Raw genomic sequence first — 17,523 nt, forward strand, 5'->3', positions numbered from 1 at the left:
CTACAGTATAACCCAGAAATGTGATCATATTTGATCCTACAGAGGGCACTCCTGTCTGTGGCATCTTTTCCAAACACCTACTATTAAATGGCCCTAGGACTGGCTCTGAGCAGAGCATTCTTCATGTTGCATTAAGAGAAGAGGATCAGTCACTAGCTCCACATGCGATAGTCTATGGTTCACTTCAACCCAACGGAGAGGTCAGTTACAGTTGTGGATGTCAATCAATAATCAACAATACTACTGTTAGATGGCATTGGTTTTTCATCCAGTTAGATGCCTGATCCTACTATAATCAATATATTTCATCATCACCTGAAACCTATTGTCACCTCTCCACCTGGCATGATGGATAGTAGTATACACAACACTGTGCCATTTGCAAGTATTTCAATATTATTATCAGGAGCTCTATACTTCAAATCTCCACTGATGAGCACCATTTCCATAAAATGTCTGCAGGCAATATGTGCACTCTCCCTGCATAGTTTGCAAACAATCTCAGATACTCCTTGTCAGAAAGTGAGATAACACCTCCAGTACAGCTTCAGAATTCAATTTCAGTTGCTCTATACCTGTATATAATGACTCAGCTTCAGCAATTAGCAATCTTCCCTGGGCCTCCCCTCTAGGATTTCATAGCAGGCAAGTGATACATTTGATCCTTTGAGTTTACAGCTCACCTTTTGCAAACGACTATTTCAGAATTATTCACAAATTACAGTGTCTCAGAGGTACATCTAGCTTGTTATACCAGTCAGATAGTCTATCCAAAATTCCAATGGACTTCTGCAATTCGTCAGGCTCTTTCTACCCTTGGCAGATAGGTGGACCCATCATGACACATTTGCCCACATATCTGCCTCAGATTAAATTACAGGATGCCTGTCTTCTAGATGGATTTGGCTGCTCTCATTGCATACTTGTCAGCAGTTCCTCTGTTTGAACACAGCAACGTTTGGTAACTTTAAAATCCCTATTATTTTACCTCACAGACTAACATTCAAACAGCATAGACCTGGATGTGGTGGCACAACCTATAATATCCGGTGCTTAATTTGAGCTTGTGAGAGCGGGTAGGGCCTCCGGCACTCATTTTTGGGACACACACTTATTTTTTATTTGAACAAGAGAGGGAGAAAAACATAAAGGGGAGAGAGATTGAGGAAGACAAAAACGATACAACAGTGACAAGAGGAGAAAGCAAGGGTGAAAAACAACCTGTAAGAGTTAGAAAAACTTGCATAAATAGGGAAGGAGTTGGTGGTGGATTTTAGTGGCATGAGGTGAAATCAAGACTTTGCAGCCCTAGTAGTGTTCGGCATTCCGACCTTCGATTGTGCCGGCCACAGGCATCTGAACAAAACTTTGAGCCTCTACACTTATTCTTTTATTAATTAAGACATCATAATATCTATGCCTAATTTACAGAATAACCTTCGTTTGCCACTTTCTTGAGGTTGGGGGCTATTGCTCATGCATTTCATTAGAATCTACTTTTAGGCTCTGTAGTATGGCCATAACATGCGTTGGTTGAACATGTACTTCTCTCCAGGGGCTGCTCCTCCATTTGAGTGGGGGAGCGCCGCCCCACAAGCCCCAGAGCTGAAAAATAAAACAGTAATAAAGTTAATTTATTACCGTTTTAAAGCAACCAGTCCTAAACTTAGTGTCAGGATGGGGCGGGGCAGCGTTTCCGAGTGGCAGCAGCAGAAAGCTATATGCTTTAAAAATGCGCATGTCTCTTTGGGTGGCAGTCTTGGACCGGCTAGCCAGACATGCACATTTTAAAGTTCTCTAAGCAAGCTGTGTTAGATAGCCGAGTTACAGAAAGCGCAGGCCTCCGGTGCTCTTAGGAGTACTGAGAGAGACCACTCTATCCGATCCTGGCGTAGCTTTCATGCTTTGAAAGCAGCACCATGATTGGGCAGTGCAGTTTATTGCATTAGGAGCTTCCGTGAAGAGAGTAGACACCTGAGGGAGGAGGACGTTGTGCTGCAAGATAATTATTATTAATCTTTTTGTGCCCCCCCCCAGACCTCACCACACTTGATACAAGCCAGCTGCCACTGCTTCTCTCTGGACTAGAAGCAACAAAAGACATAAGAGTAATCATAATATGTGGTTGCAAATTGAGAACCAACGTTTTACAGCCAGTCTTTCATTTTGAGATGCAACCGATCTACTAATTCTGCTCTCTTCAGTGGGGGTTGATTGAATCGGCTGGGAATTTGCAGCCTCATGCATCAACCCAAAATCCAGTCGGTAAAATACCGATTCGCTAATAGCTCCCGGTATTAAGTTAAAAATACCCAATCCCAATGCATCAACCCAAAAGCAGAAATCGCTATTTAAGGAATCCTCAAATAGCAATTCTTTAAATAGGGATTCCTTAAATACCGATTCCTTAAATAGGGATTCCTTAAATACCGATTCCTTAAATAGCGATTGCATTTAAGGAATCCCAAAGTGAGATTCCTTAAATGCAATGCATCAAAGTTAAAAAATTAGCGATTTCGCTAATAGGGGGAGCAAATTACCATGAAGATGAACTGCATGGTAATTTGCAAAAACTTTGAAAAATGCACTTTTGTGCATTTTTCAAAGTTTCATGTTGCGCACACACATGCCCTTAGAGCATGTGTGTGTGCAACATATGTGCACATATCATTTTCAGGGGTGCTATAGGGTGTCATTTTGACACCCTTGCACCCTTGAAATTGCATGAGCAATTAGCGAGAACCTACTGGTACTCGCTATTTGCTCATGCAATCTCCGATTCATTCCTATGGGCCTGGAGGCCCATAGGAATGATTGGGACGGCATTCCTTAATTGCTACTCGCTATTTGCTAGTAGCAATTAAGGAAAGTTAAGGAATCGCTATTTGAATAGCGATTCCTACATGCATAGCCTTTTGCTATTCCTTATTAGCGAATCCTTATTTTTCGCTAATAAGGAATCGCAAATGCTAATGTTGATGCATATGCCCCATGGTGACAAAATACAAAAATAATGTGCACAATCTTTATGAAACTACTTCTTTTTCACGCATGGCAAATTCTTCTCCCTTATTGCCATTTCATACAACTTTATAGTTTCCCATTTACTTGGAAAAGCAGAGGCACTAGCAGACTAGGGGATAAACATTATGTCAGCGGATGAATTGAAATACCTCACTTCCTGAAGAAGCACTCACGTATTCCTATAGGCCTTTTCCAAACACTGCCTCGACCAATAGGTCTTCCTTTAAAAGGTTAGGAAAATAATAAATGCAAATAAATCAATTGATGGACAGAGTGGAGAACAATGTCATACATTCACCCCAGTACAGAGATCTGGGCCTAAAGCCATCGTTTTTTTGCTCACCATGTCATTCCAGTTTGGACCCTGCCATTTGCAAATCAGTCTTGACCCTGCGCCCAATTGAAACAGTCCAGCCCAAACTGCCAGGCCAGGTCCTCCCTGGACTGGAAACAAGCATCCTAGGACCGGTTTCAGACTTTCAGCCCTCATCAGCTAGGTTAGCTTGACTCCAGGGGCATGGAGAGCATGGGACCCACGTGTGGACGTACCCGACTAGGGGTGGGCGGAATTTGCGAAAGTGACTTTCGCAAATTATCGCGACAATGTTAAAAATCTCCGCAAACACGCAGAAATACCGCGAAGATGCGGAAGTTTTTTTCCCGCCCATTCGCGGTATTTTCTGCGTGGTCGCGGCTCGCCAACTTACCCATGCGGTTGCTCGTGGGCGCGGCCATCTTGTTTTCACTCTTCTCGCGGTGCATGATCTCGAGAAGAAAGACGTGATCGCGTGACCAATGACATTACTGCGGGCGCGAACTGTCGCGAGACAGCGCAAATGGCTACCAACAATCCAACATCTTGTGGAGAACGCGACCAGATCGGGAAAACTTGTCGGCGAACGTGGGGATTCAGGTAAGGCGATCGCGCGCGAGCGCGCGAGAATGTATTATTTTACAGCGCGAGCAAGAAACAAATTATCGCTAAACTGCGGAATGCGGAAATTTTGACATTTTCGCGCTCTCCGCGGAACGCGAAAATGTCAAATTATCGCAATTTCCGCGAGCGGAACGGAAATTTAGCCCAGGCCTATACCCGACCCACTCGGGGTGACAAATGCAAAAAGAACAATTGATGGACAGAATGCAGAACAATGTCATACATTCACCCCAGTGCAGAGATCTGGGCCTAAATCCATCGTTTTTCTGCTCACCATGCCATTCCAGTTTGGACCCAGCCATCTGCAAATCAGTCTTGACCCTGCACCAAATTGGAACACTCCAGCTAGAACTGCCAGGCCAGGTCCTCCCGGGACTGGAAACATGCATCCTAGGACCGGTTTCGGGCTTTCAGCCCTCATCAGATAGGATAGCTTGACTCTAGTGGCATGGAGAGCACGGGACACATGTCTGGGCATACCCGTCCCACTCGGGGTACAATTGCAAAAAGAACTATTGACGGGTATGCCCAGACGTGGGTCCCGTGCTCTCCATGCCACTGGAATCAAGCTATCCTGGCTGATGACGGCTGAAAGCCCGAAACCAGTCCTAGGATGCTTGGTTCCAGTCCAGGGAGGACCTGGCCTGGTAGTTCGGGCTGGACTGTTCCCATTGGGCGCAGGATCAAGACTCATTTGCATATGGCTGGGTCCAAGCTGGAATGGCATGGTGAGCAAAAAAACAATGGATGTAAGCCCAGATCTCTGTACTGGGATGAATGTATTGCATTGCTCTGCTTTCTGTCCATCAATAGTTCTTTTTGCATTTATCACCCCAAGTGGAACGGATATGCCCAGACATGGGTCCCATGCTCTCCATGGCACTGGAGTCAAGCTATCCTGGCTGATGAGGGCTAAAAGCCCGAAACTGGTCCTAGGATGCTTGGATTCAGTCCAGGGAGGACCAGGCCTGGCAGTTCGGGCTGGACTGTTCCCATTGGGCGCAGTCTCAAGCATATGGCTGGGTCCAAACTGGAATGGCATGGTGAGCAAAAAAACGAGCCCTATCCTGGCTGATGAGGGCTGAAAGCCCGAAACCGGTCCTAAGATGATTGATTCAGGTCCAGGGAGGACCAGGCATGGCAGTTTGGGCTGCACTGTTCGCACGCGCAAGACGTACAACGTAGGGGTTATTAGTGACGAAGGACGGTGAGGTGGAGGCAGGAGAGAGGCCATGTCGAGGAGGTAAATGCTTTTTTAATTACTTTGGGAGTGTGGAGGGCGCGGAGCGGAGCGAAGTTCCACAGAGTTGCTTTCCAACTCTGTGGAATTTAGCATAGAGGCACTACGCCTGCTCCTCCCAGGGTAAAATTACACTAGGCTGCAAAAGCAGCAAGACAAATAGATCTGTCCATTTTCCTTTACTAACTGCCTGTGAGAAGTTGGCCTGGTATATGCTGTCCACTAATTAAAGTGGGCACCTTGTACCAGTCCAAACAACCCTTATTGATGATTAGGTTTAAGACAACCTTTATAGAAAGCTATCCTAATGGTAGCTGTGGAGAGCAGCCTTCAGGCTAAGGTTCGAAGGAATGTAAAGCAGCTTGTTTTATCAGATCAGAACCTCCTGAATGACCAAATAAAAGGAGAACCACACAAGACATATATAAAATATATGTATTTATTACTAAACACTCTCTACGAACCTCTTTATGAGATTAGAACACAAAGCACACAATATTAAATCAATAGAACGATAGTAAATAGCACAATACACAGCGGGCTCCAGGGGGAGACTGAACCATATGCTAAGAAAGTGATATAATAACCACGACTTTACTGGACACAGTGCCTAGAGCACGTAGAATCGCTGGGACCCCAAAGGAACCACCCAAAGTAGTGACACAGGGGACCTACGGAGAACAGCTACAGTGTGAGAACACAGACGCGAGCTCTGGACAATTCTATGGGAAAGTCGCGGTTGGAAAATTACAGTTTAAGGACACTTTGGAGAGGACTTCAAGCAAACCCTTTGGAACATAGCAGGTTCTAAGGCCAGCACCGTTGAGAGTACCGAGGTACCCATGTTACCTATCCCAGAGGAGCCGGGTGCATAGAGGTCCAGTGTTGTCGGAAACCCTCGTCGTTTTCAATGGCGTGATGCGAAGAAGTGTTGCTGCCAGGAAGATGAGAAGTATCCGGTGGAATCCAAGCCTGGATCCGAGGTGGGAGGAACCTGAAAGCAAAGGGGACAGAGTCTGGGTCACTTCAGGGTGACCAGGGGCTCAGTAGACGAATGCCCACCGATGTCGGGTGCTTCAGGTGAGAAGATTGGATGCTTGACTCTGCAGCCACGGGGACCAGGAGACGTCGACGACAACCAAAGTCCGGAGGTGAGCTGTCGCACGAAGGATGTCGAGTGCTGGGGGTCAATGTCCGGATCGAACACCAACAAGCCTTGGCAACGGCAACCCACACAGGCAGAGGAAACAAGTTACGGTGAGGACCAGCAAGGTTCTATGGACTCTCCAAGTAATGGAGAATCAGGGCACGTCTGGAACAATCAGGGACGCCCAAGGAAAGTCAAAGTTACCTTCACAGGGACCCACAGGCCAATAGACCAGGGATCGCGAAGGGACCTCGAGCTCAATCACAAAATACCAGCCCACGGAACACACGTGGAGTGTAGGCTGGAAATCTTCGGTGGAAATACTGCTCGGGTCAGGACTAAACGTAGCCCAAAGCACAGCCTCAGGGATTGCCAAAAAGCAGTTCCGGTTGCACGGTCCTCACGAGGGATACTGGTCTCAGAATTGCTGAGTGGTCAGATCAACCTCAGGGATGCTCGGGAACCCACCTCCTGTGTTGCAGAAATCTTCGGACTCCTCAGGAGCTCCAGAGAAGCAAACCAGTCAGATGCATTAAGGTGCCTGCTGCTGCAGTGGAATAACTCCTTTACTCCAAGGGAGATTCTTCTGTCATCCAGCAAAGTGTAGACCGCCAAAGTACTTGGTTTCTGTAGCAGAGTTTAGTCCAGCTAAAATCTAAAGTCCTGTAGTCAGGGTTCCTACTTTGTACCCAAGGAAGGGGTTGGACAAACTCTGGGGACCCACCTATGGGAGGGTCAGGACAGAGGGGTGGCTACATACACCCATGTCCTCTGTCCAGTTTCGCGCCAGAGCAGGAGCAAATGGCTCCTGCAACTGGTTTGAACTGGACTATGCACTGGGACACCAAATGTGCCCCCAGTGCAGACTTTCAAACACTCTCAGAGTGCACCCACCCAGATCCAATACACTAAATCCTGTCTGGGAGGTGGTCACACCTCCCTGTGACAGGAAACCTATTGTAAAGCCTTCCCCTGCTTTAGCTCAGCTCAGCAGCAGGAGGGCAGACTTGTGTCTGTGGCTGGCAGCATCCATTTTGTGATGCCCAGGTCGAGAAAGCTGGTACCGGGTATACCGGTGTTTCACACAAGTCCCTCTCGAAGGGTTTAATCCTATCTCCCCCGTCAGTTACTGGCGGGGGAGGTATGATTCTAAGGTGTTTGACACCAAACATGACATGTTTCTAAGCAGCCGTTTTAAAGTTAGCATTTACAGTGAGGTTATAATACACTTAAATATATATGGCTGGCTGCATCACAAACAACCCCGGAAAATAGATTCCGAAGGCTGCAGAGGGGCTCTGCTCATGCAGGGGCACCCTCTCACATAAAACCCAGCACACTGCCTTCAGGATTGATAAGGCCTGCCATAAGGGTGACTGATAGGTTTATATGTCCAGTGATTTAGAATAGATGCAGTGTTTGAACCTATATCTAAGTAAGGGGTGCATGCACCACCTTACACAGGCTGCAGTAGCAGACCTGTGGTGTCAGTTTGAATGGTCTCTCAGTGGTGGCAAAATACATGCTGCAGCCCCTGGGAGGACTCTGGGCTACCTATGCCCTGGGTACATGGTGTACTATATACTAGGGACTGATAAGGGTACCCCAGTATCCAATCTAGAGTGTACCTGAAGTACATGCAATCAATTTGGAGGAGAATGCAGCTAGACTGGGGTCCTGGATAGCAGTCGAAAACAGTGATACACCAGCAAAAAGTGGGGGTAACTATAAGAAGGAGATCCTACTCTCCCACACTGCCCAGAGGTCATACTGAGCAGAGGAGCAACATTGGTATCCCTGACAGATGAAGTCCCTGTATGGCTCAACTAGGAATGGATAATGAAATTGGCCCTACTACACCTACAGCAGAAACATTGGTGTCCACCTTCAAGGGAAGTCTAAAAATTCTTTCTTGGAGTATAGCTGATCTGCGCTCTTAATTATTAAACGAAAACTGGAGGAGGATGATAATGAACTAGGACTTAATTTGCTGCCAAGAGACCTAGGGGCCAATTAGAATGGTGGGCGGACGCACCCTAGCGGTGCTGGGACCGGCCGCCAGTGGTGCGGCGGTCCCGCACCAGCAATTAGGATGCCACCGTGGCGGTGGCATCCCCTATTCCCAGCATTGTGAGCACCACCCGCCACAATGCTGGGAATGCAGGTTGTGTCCATGACAATGTAGGGGGGTACCTCCCATGTGCACCCCTCACCCCCACAATACCCTGGAGGCCCGTAACGGGCCCCCGAAAGCAAACACCGCCTGGCTTTCCATGGCAGGGCCTCCGCCATGGAAAGCCCTACTCCGCTGCCCATTCTAATATGGACGGCGGTATCTAGCAGACACCACCACCATATCCAGCCCCGGAAAACTGGCGGACGGTCTTTCCGTCCGCCGGGGTTTCCCCGGCCACACTAATATGGCGGGGGAAATGGGTGGCGGGGTAGGACAATGTTGGGCGGATTGCCACCACCATGCCGGCGGTGGCGATCTGCCCTACATCATAATAGACCCCCTGGATGCAAGAGGGTTATTGAATTGCTGGTTTACAAATCTTTTGCAAACCAGGAAGGGATTTTAATATTTCAAAATTTCATTATAGTGGCCAATTTGTCTGCGGTCTAGCAGAAGGGCGTAGAGAGGATATTTCACATTTTAAATACTCCCCATATGGTTATGCGCTAAATAGCTTAGTTATGAAAATTAATATGGGTTTTGCTAGAGATTTTCTGTCAGGTAAAAATTCACATATCTCAATTTTTACAGGCTTGGGTCACGGCACAACCATAGATTATATCTTATTATCCTACACTTTATATTCCCTGATAGTGGATTTTACAGTAATTTCAAATTGTATAAGTGATCACAATAGTACTCATAGATTTAAATAGTATATAGAAAACTAACCACTCAGAAGAATTTCATATGAATTATTACAGAAATAGTGGTTTGAGAATTAAATGGGATAAGGTTGACACAGCAAATTACATGAAAGATTTAATTATAAAAAAAATGGAGAAAGCATCAGGATAGGTCTTTTGCTAGAAGCAAACCCAGAATCTATTTGGATAGTTACAGAGATATCTCGCACCCAACGTACAATGGATTTGTTTTTGAAGGTGTGTCCACACCTACCTGCTACAACTACTGAGTCTGGCCAGGATGGGGTGCAGACAACTTTGAATGCCGCTGCAACTTTTCCCCTCTGCTCCAGTGAAACTACATCCAGCAGTGAGAGGTTGATCCCGCCTATTCTCATCTTACCTCCTCAACTGGATCATCCGGGGATCCCAGTCCTGGTGGCTCATGTAGCAGAGCCTTCAGTGGTCTCTCAGATATTATTAGTCAAGTCACAATCTCTTCCAGCTGCTCAGCTTCTGTCCCTTGGTAGGGTGGGGCTCGCTACTACTAGGGGGAATGATTCCAGAGGCCATTTTTTTATTTTCAGATCTCTCTGACAGTGATTTGGATGAAGGTCTTGAGCAGGCAACCCATACTGTACTGGCCTCTAATGTCCAAGATGACCACCCCCCAGGGTTAAATTGGGGCATTCAGTTCCTTCTACTTTTTAATCTCAACAGATTGGTAATGGGGATGGCCCGCCCACGGATTCAGCAGAGGGTCTTGCATCTGCAGTGGTTTATCAAGGCCTAAGAGCCTGTTGCCCCACTGGAGGTGGAGGACTAACTGTTATGGAACCCTGATGGAACAGAGTTGATGCCTACAAACCATTCTCCCTTGGGGGGCTCATCCCTCGTCTCACCATCTGGCTCTAACGATCTGGTGGTACCCACACCCCCCTCTGGATCTCCACCTACTGCCTCGACATAGGATTCCTCTACATTAGGGGCCATTTTTCATCTCCTTTTGCAACACAGAGAGGAATATCATTAAGGACTCAGTGGCATTGTAGGCTGCGCCCCTTAGACTCAAGAGGTTCTCCGTAAACTATTGAAAAATATGGATATTATTCAGTCAAGATTGGGGGTTGTGGATGCCTCCCAGAAGACTGTCCAAAAAGCAGTGGAATTCAACAGCCTGAGGGTGACTCAGCACGGGCAGCAGATTGGCACCATGTCTTCAAGGGTGGAGGACTTGGAGAACAGGTCACTCCTGAACAATCTGCTGCTTTTGGGGTTCCAGAGGGGGCTGAAGGTGATGACCCTGTGGATTTGTAGTTCATTTGTTCTGTGCGGCAGTACCTGCTCTGAGTGACTGGGATATGGATTGTATGATATAGCGGGCACATCGTTTTCCTTTCCATCATCCTAGTAAACTCTCCCGGTACCCTCGGGCAATACTGATTTATATTTGGAATTTCATCCTTCGACAAGAGATCTTTAGGGCAGCGACTCCTAAACTGCCGGCCAACGCAAATGACAATGATTTTTTTGTCTGTTCAGGCTTTTGTGATCAACAGTCATGCAGCTTTGGCAGCTGCAGGAATTCATTCTGGAGCTCCAGTAGCTGGGAGCATCTGTTTCTGTTATGGATTCTGAAACTCTACAGATTTGTAAAGATGGCCAGACTTTTTATTGCTATGATGGTCATAAAATACAGGAACTGCTAACTAAGTGACAACCGGGGGTTGGGTGATGACCCTCTTTTCTTTTTTTTTTCATCTAGTTTATATCTGACTAGAGTGGTGCTTTGTTTGGTGTTTTTCTTGTTGATGCACTTGTTCTTCAACTGGGCTGGTAGTAGTCTCTTATGGGCTTTTAGGGCTTCAGAGTTGGATATTCTTTGCTTATTGGTTAAAAGGTCTGGGGTTTTTCTTTTCTCTTGGTGGGGGTGTTGGTCAGGTTGCTGATTAGGGTTTCCCTTTCTTCCCCTCTTGTTTATGGCAGGCTCTCTTTTTGGGGATGCTCGGGCTGTCCCCTCCTTCTTGCTTTTGGCCTTAACTTTGGATTCTTCTGTGGCTAACAGGGGCAAGAAGGGTGCTTTCTCTGTTCAATTCTTTTTTGTTTTCTGTCTTAGATTGGACTCTGGTGTGGGGGGGGCATGCCGACATCCATGTCAGCAGTAGGCTGGTACGGATCAGCAATCAAAGCTGGGGGTTGGACCTGAGGTGCATGAGGCATGTCATGGGGGGTAGGCTGGCTCTCCCACATGGGATTCAGGGGGTGGGTGTAGGGGTGGGCTAGGGGGTTTTGTGTTTATTTTTTTTAGAGCATTTGGTGTGTTATTTTTGACAATTTGACCTGGAGCAAGTTTGCTTACAGTGCAAGCAAATTATGCAGCTTGATCTGGCAAAAGATTCTCGGAGTAGGCACATCTTATTGTGCTGTGGGGAGGAGAAGCTTGTGGATAATGTGGGGTCGTGGTAACAGCTAGTAAAGGCGGAAGTCCCAGACAGCAGCTGCATATTTTAAAATGGAACATTAATAGGGTAAAGTCATTACAAAAGCGTAAATTTTTACGGAATTACCTGAACAATCTTAGGCCCTACGTCTTGTGTCTCCAAGAGATTCATCTGTCTCAGAATGAGAGCCCAGTATTAAAAGAACTCTGATATAAAACATTATCCCTTTATTGTTACACCTTTTGGGGGTTGCTCTTCTGGTACGGGAAAGTCAGTGGGAGGTTTTGTGTCAAAAAATAGAGCGGGGATGCTGGTTAAGGGCAACTATTCAGAAGTGCAGGGATCACTTAACTAATTGCGTTCTTTATGGGCAGAACACGAATGACCCAAAGGTATTTGATTTTCTTTTATTGGAGTGTCATCTCTTGGCCCCACTCTATATTGTGTGTGGTGACTTTAACGTTACACTGTGCCCTAAGTATGACTCAGCATCCTAGCTTCTTCCATCAGATCAGCTTTTTGATGACCTAGCCCGCCGGGGGAAGCACTGGCTGTGGGGGGGGGGGGGCGGTGGCAGTATTACAGCTAATATCCTCATATGCTTGGGTCAAACTTTGGCGTTTTAAGCAACCTTGTTATCTGGGTTTCAAGTTTTATTTCACTCCTCATAAGGCCATGTCAAGACTGGAAATATTTTTGGTTAGCAATAGGCTGGTTTCCTCCTCTAGGATTACACACAACCCAAGGGTCCTCTCGGAGCACAATGCTCTGCCATTGTTTAAATATGATAAAGTAAAGGTGCCTTCAAGGGATTTTTTCGATGTTTTAATTCTTGTGATTTCAAAAAATGAATTAAATATAGGTTGATTATATACCTATACGTTTAGTTATGGTTTACTTCTTATTATTATTTAGGTCGCTCAGTTTTCAGATTGGACATCAGAGTGATGTAGATAAATCACCACATTTAAGCATTAGTCAAATGAAACAGAAGAAAAAGGAAAACGAACGGGTGTATATGTAAAAAATAAGTTTATTTCCAAAGTTCAAGTAAGGGTACTGATAATAACAACATTTGTTGATATAGTGAAAGGAAAACACTCAATTATTCATGCCTTCACATTCAAGTTAATCAAACACTTTTTCCAAAGGGATTAAATTAATTTGCCGGAAAACAGTGTGAGAGTCGACGTTTCGGTCTTTTATAGATTTCTTAGCAAGACCATCTTCAGGACAGTAAGATTTAAAAATCGACCCCTTAAAGTTCTTCGTATAAGTCCTGTTTGACCAATGAGATAGTGGTCTTAGCCGGTCCACAGTTTTCTACGTATTATTCAAATCTTAAGAGGCTGAAATATTTTCAAATCTCCATACTTTATTTTAAAACCGAGAGTAGTTCGATATGCCCAGCAGTCTATCTTGGGACATCTGTGTCAGTAAGTCTCTACGGTTTGGCTCTTAGGTTTGTGGACAAACGTGTAGCGTGCTTCAGGTCCTCCTTACTCCCCTGTCAGGTTGCCATGGACCATGGACCATGTGACCAGGCACACCCACTCGGGCAATCTCAGCATCTGCAAAATGGGACCTGAGGTTAACACCTTTCCAGATGGTGTGCTCTAGGTAATTTCTTAACAATCAGTCAACCTGAGACCAACCCTACCCTCCATTCAAATGTGACCAGAGCCACTAGATGGTGGCTCACCTGGTTGTCTGCTGGTGGACTACATCAGGGACTACCCTCTCCCAGGCAACCAGATGACACTTAACAGTAGCCATACTGTGTGGGGGGGGGGGGCGGCCGAGCACTTTGCCAGGGCCGGTTTTGGTTCCCAGTCCGACCCTGCCTGTTACCCCTCTCCTTCTGGTGGTGGGGACCATGTCCACCTTTCTTGAAGTCCCTTCAGGTACAATATTTGCCACTCTGGTGCTAACTCAGGGTTAAGCCTCCTTTGCAAGCTCTGTGAGCTTTGAATGAGGTGAGGTGTTGGTGCAGCTCTGCAAAGCAATTGCAGATCATGTGCTCTCGCATGAAGAGGCCAAAGGTGTACAACAGAAGAGTATCCTGTCCTGTTAGCACAACCACCCAAAACTAGCCAGCACCCCCCTCCCGGTATCCAACTAATTTTGAGATCGCATCACCAAAGATGACAGCACTGATGTTAGTTCTGAAACATCCGCTGAGGCAGGAGGCTATGACTAGGCAAATCCACTGATATAGTGAAGCAAAAGACAAGTATGTGCATAAAATCAAAGAATGTGTCACAAACACAGTAAAAAGAACTAAGCAGACAAACATAGGCAGCAACTGAGCAATGAACAGTAGGACCCCATGATACCATCTGTGGCAGCAAGGAAAGAGAACTGGTTAGCTATAGAGAAAGCTTTTATAATACCCTCGGATTAGTTCTGTGTTTATATATTCTTTATTAATATATTCGTTCTAGGTTTTCAAGCCAATAGCAAGTATAATGCTTCTGGATGTAGACGATTGAGCACAGACTTGAATGCTATTACAAGTAAAACGAAGAAACATTGTAAATCCCCAAACACCGATCATTAAGAGAGAAAGATGAGACAAAAGAATGTTAAAGAACAAAAGGCACAATTTAAAGTAATACCCTCTGATTGGTTCTGAGCATTACCCTCGTTGAATGCACCAATTGTATGTGGGGCATCCTGGAAAGTGTAGCTTCTTGTTCCTTTTTAATAGAGAAAGAAAAGTGGAACATTGTATGGCTTCTAGAATTGCATAAAATATATACAGAAACTATTCCTGGCATTCAATGTCAAAAAATATATTCTATTTCTTCAGTTTAAAGCCCACACTTAAAAGGCCGAATTACAAAACTCCTTGTCCAGTCCCCCCGTTTGATATAACTGCACTTGTGAACGTCTGCTGAACGAGAAGGAATATAAACTATTTCTAACAGAACCTGCATAATTCCCAATAATGTTTGGTTCCTTGGTTTGACAAAAATGACGGGGAAGCGCCCGGTGTGTATCTCTATTCCTTCTTTGGCTCGGTCCACAGTGACCTTAGATCATCAGAGTGTTTGTTAATTAATGGCCGCAATCAAAAACCTTCAACTTCCCGCAGCTGGAGACATCTGCTAACTCCAGCACAGACAGAAGGTGATAGCTGGAGGGAGGCGTGAGCATTTACGGTTTCTCGCCTTTGTTATCAAGGTAATGGGAGTATTCATTTTGTGTACTCTGGATGGGTAATTAGTTTCTAAATAAAAATTCGGTACTTTGTAATGCATTACAAAAAACGCGAAAAACTTCTCAACTCAAATGTCAAACATTTGCTCAGTAACTCGCAAAACAAATCATGTTCCATTTAAAAGCTCTCTCTTGCTATTTTTCATACATACATATGCAGGTGAGCAGTGTGTAATATGCTTTTCAATACGATTCCGTGTATGGTTTATCCCACGCTGATCGTTCATGTGCAATCAGAAAGAGTTATTTGAGCACACTAAGGCCACAGTCTTATTCCATAGTCCAATATTGTGAGGCAATGACGTTCTAGATGATGATCCTAGTCAAGAAGACACAGGACTATGGAAAAAAACAAAAGATTTGAACTTAGCACTGCAGAAATAAATGACTAAATCTCCGTTATCACTATATTTGCCTCAAATAAAGGTTTATTGGGCTAATTTCAGTTTTCCCTGGCATGGCAGATAGATGTCAATGACACAACAGCAGAAGTGACCATCACCAAGCATGCACATATCTCGAAAATAGACACACCAATCAAAACAACATGTGTAGACTGTAGGTGTCAGCTCCCAAACTCACATTCCATGCCAGCAATGGCACCTAACAACCCGGATGAATGTGCACAATGATGTGATATGACTCACAGGGACAGCAGGCAAAATCACACAAACAGCTTTCAGACAAAGGCCCACAACAGCAATACCAATGCACTGGTTCAGATGCACAAACACAAACAGGCAACCTCACACTGCACATCTGACACAACATGTGTGTGTAAACTTGTAAACTTGGAGATTTATAGAACGCAGTTGTTGCCCGAAGGCGTCCAAGCGCTAGGATAACCGAGACCTACAGAGAGCAGGGAAGGGAAGAAAAAAAGAAGAGACAATGGTTTAGCAGGCAGATGTGAACAGGTGGGTCTTCAGTTGCTTGCGAAACATAGTAAGGTTCTGGGTGGCTCTAAGATGAAACGGTAGAGCATTCCAGGCCTTAGCTGCATTGTACATGAACGTCCTTCCGCCGGTTCTAGATCTTTTTATTCTTGGGACTACTGCTAAGAGAGTCTGGCTGGAACGAAGACTGCGATTTGGGATGTAATGAGTGATCAGATCACGGGTAATGATGGGTCCCATGTCCCAGAAGGCTTGATGGGCTAAACATAGCGCCTTAAACAGAACTCTCTGCCGGACCGGTAGCCAATGGAGGCTAGTCAGTCCGGTCCTCACTGAGTGTCTGTGCGGGATTTTAAGTAGAAGGCGAGCTGCGCTGTTCTGTACAGTTTGCAGCCTCCGAAGGGTGTATTCTGGTGCACCCAAATAAAGTGCGTTGTTAAAATCAAGACGGGAGTGAATGAGCCCTTGAATGGCAGCCTGTTTGGCTTCCAGGGGGAGGAGGGGGAAGATTTTATTTAGCACTCTCAGAATGCCAAAACATGTGGCTGACAGTTTTGTGGCTTGGACATTGAAAGACAGTGAGCTGTCCAGCCATACCCCGAGACTTTTGATGGTGCTTTTTGGGGTTGGAGGCGGTCCTAGGCATGGGGGCCATAGGGGAGGGGGAAGTGCCGGCTCTGAGGGTCCTAGGAGCATCAGCTCAGTTTTTTCTCCGTTCAGTTTCAGGGATGATGACGACATCCAGCTCCTCACTTCCTCCAGGCATTCTCTAAGCCCGCCTGGCGCAGTTCGAGATGCCTCCTGCGCCAGAGAGACCACCAGCTGCGTGTCGTCCGCATATGAGATGATTTTAATTCCAAATGGGCGGACGACACTGGCCAGTGGTCTCATATAAAGGTTGAATAGAGCAGGGCTCAGAGAGGAGCCCTGAGGAACTCCACAATTTAGAGGTCTACTGGAGGAAGCTGAATCGCCATCAAAAACCCTGAAAGATCTGTTCCCCAGAAAGGATTCAAACCATGCCCAAGCTTTATCCTTGATCCCCACACAGGACAGGCGGCTTAGTAGGGTGTCATGACACACTGTGTCAAAGGCCGCGCTTAGATCAAGGAGGATCACTGCCACTGATCCTCCCTGATCCAAGATTTTTCTCGCTTCCTCTACGACCATGAGGAGGGCGGTCTTTGTCCCGTGCTTAGGTCTGAAACCCGTCTGAGTGGGATCCAGTATGTGGTGGTCCTCTAGATAGTTCACTAACTGTTGGTTCACATATTTCTCCAAAACCTTGCTCAACCAAGGGAGCAGAGAAATAGGGCGGTAGTTAGCCAGATCAGACGGGTCTAGATTGGGTTTCTTGATCAGTGACCTAACCATGGCCTGCTTCCATACGGGTGGAACGGTGCCAGAGGAGATGGAAGAGTTTAATACCTCTCTGATGACGGGCAGGATGGTATGGGATGCTGCCATTAGGATGTCAGGGGGGGCAGGGTCGGCCGGAGAACCTGATTTGACACTGAGGGCTAGTGATTCTAAAGTGGGGAGGTCTAGTGGGGGAAAGTGAGTTAAGCTGTAAGGGGTGGGGGAATGTGACAGGCTAGGGAGGTTATTAGGTTGAGTAGACAGGTCGGTGTTTGGGGGAGAAAAAGTTGAATACATTTTATTAATTTTCTGATAGAAAAATTCGGCAATGTCATTACATTGAGTGACCGTTTTCTCGACATGCACCACAGGGGATGGGTTCGTTAGCTTTTTAA

This window comes from Triturus cristatus, chromosome 3_1, assembly GCF_964204655.1.
Source record: "Triturus cristatus chromosome 3_1, aTriCri1.1, whole genome shotgun sequence".
Classification (NCBI taxonomy): Eukaryota; Metazoa; Chordata; class Amphibia; order Caudata; family Salamandridae; genus Triturus; species Triturus cristatus.